Here is a 2,500-nt window from a genome sequence, read left to right as displayed (position 1 = left end):
TATATTCTAGTTTTGCTTAATCTATTACTCGGGTGGAGTAATTGGAAGTGTGCTAGTCTCTTATTAGTTTGGTTGTGGGTTCGAGTCCCGCACTCCTCTCCGATTCAACTGTGACTTGCCCCCATCAGTCCAAGAGCATAATAGGGCAAAGGTGACGGTTTCGGCCGCAGCTACTCAGCGCCTCCTGGCGTAGGCACCTCACTTTCTCCTTTCTAAGCGATTTATTTCTATCAAGACCTCGAGTCTGCTCCCCTTCCCCCCCCCTGGAGTGAATAAAATCGTTTGGCGGCAGATTGAACGAAACGTGTGAGGTCAAAGACGCTTACTTTTTAAAACCTTTCGCCTATCATGATAAACACTTTCTGCCATCATAAAGTAGATTTTTGTTAATCAACTTTATTGCCTCTACTCAAGAAAATTACCGGTAGATTTTATAGATAAACTAGTACGCCAAATACAGTAGACTAGAAAACCAGATAAAATCCTACTTTCTAGTGAAAGGAAGCTTGGGTTCATAAAGTCTGGCGAAAGGTTTGAAAGTACGATCATTACAAAAGTGTCATTGGATGAACCAATACGGACTGTTAGTCTGTTTACATTCCTTCTGCGATTGTACAGTGAAAAACAAAACTCTCTTCCCAGGTTTGTCTGAAGATAGACGAAAAATGGCGAAACATTATGAGAATCGGTTAGCCGTCTCTAGTCTATTCTCGTTATGTTTCGTCATGTTTAATCCATCTTCGGACAAACCTGGGAGGGTAATTTTGTCCTTCACTCTACAGTTGCACAAATGTACTTAAGCTGGAGTGAGCGAATGTCACAGCCGGACGCTTTGTCCATTAAGCCGCCTAACGCAATTGGACAAACTGGGAATATGTTATTAGTTTGATAACGCACCCCCTGCTATTAAATTAAACAGGACTAATGCCTCACCTAATGAACAGAGTGAATCAAAACGCGTGCGACGCATAGTGTCATATGTCTGTACATGGCGGACGATATCTGATGGAAAAGGAACGAGGGTTTGTGGAACTGAGGTTTGTGTTGTTGGGTCCGCTGCGTGCGAGTCGTGGATGCTCTTAGTGGGGATAGAAACTGAGATTGGGTCGTTTTGCAGGGTGCCCACCATTCGGTGCAGTTTTGATGCGCGCGCGCACACACACACACACACACACACACACACACACACACACACACACACACACACACACACACACACACACACACACACACACACACACACACACACTAATAAATATATATATATATATATATATATATATATATATATATATATATATAGTGATTTGGTGTACCTGGTCAAACCGGGAGAGACTTGGACATCAGACTGGCAGAACATTATGTATATATATATATATAATTATATATATATACATATATATATATATAATATATTGAATACTGAAATGCAGTGACATAAATAGATAAGTAAATAAAGAGGTAAACAAACAAGTAAATAGAAAATGAAAAAATAATGAATAAATAGATAAGTAGGCGAATGAGTAAATAAAAAAAATAATAAATTAAATAAAAAGACGTGACTCGACTATTTATATTTACATTTTTGTTTAAGTTATTGATTTCTTTGTTCAGTTTGTGTTATTGTCACGAAAAAAAATTACTTCTTGGTTAACTGACGGATTTTTTTTTTTATATATAACTGAAACGATCTGTAAGAAAAAAATGCAACAATGGGATAACTTTTTATATATTTATTTATTTTCTTTGCTTAGAAAGTGTTTGAAAGACCATCTAAGCTTTTCGTTGCAATTCTTGACTTGAACAACACTCTTGGACATCTGCCGCCGGGTGATTTTTATCAACAGAGGGAGACATCCCCTCATCTCCTCTCCCTACCCCTTCTCCCCCCTTTTATGGGGTATTGGGGGGTTGGGGGTTGTTCGTTTACTTCTTGTGCAGAAACGAGTTTTTGATATTTTCCTTCCGGAGTCCAATTTGTGTGTTTGTTTTGCCATTTTTGCAAATGGCTGCATTCGTTTTGTAAGCGTGTTCTGGGATTTTTTGCGGAAAGGGTCGGGGTGAGGGGGCGGGGGAGGGGGGTGGTGGGTTTCACTTTTCTGATGTTCTAGAACATTCCAGACCAAAGAATATTCGTTCTTGTGGCTACGAGGGTCTCAGAGATGGAAGGAAAAAAAAAAAAAAAAAAAGAGAGAGAGAGAGATAAAGAGAGATAAAGAGAGAGAGAGGTAGGTGGGGAGAGAGAAAAAATAGTGAGAGAAGATAGAGGTATATACAAGGAAACAGGTAGATGGATGGACACATAGGTAGTTAGGGAAGTAGATAGGTAGATAAGAAAAGAGAAAATGAGACTAGTTGGTAGTGAGAAAAGAGGAAGAGGAGGAAGAAGAGGAGGAGGAGGATATGAAATTCGGAGTTGTTATTGAAGGAATGCTGGACCACACAGTGGAAAAAACGGAAATGCACTAATGGCGACCGTTAATTAACGGACTTCTCGTTC

The sequence above is a fragment of the Oratosquilla oratoria genome, chromosome 4 (genome assembly GCF_046742065.1).
Source record: "Oratosquilla oratoria isolate Oo_2021 chromosome 4, ASM4674206v1, whole genome shotgun sequence".
Classification (NCBI taxonomy): Eukaryota; Metazoa; Arthropoda; class Malacostraca; order Stomatopoda; family Squillidae; genus Oratosquilla; species Oratosquilla oratoria.
This window is presented reverse-complemented; position numbering follows the sequence as displayed.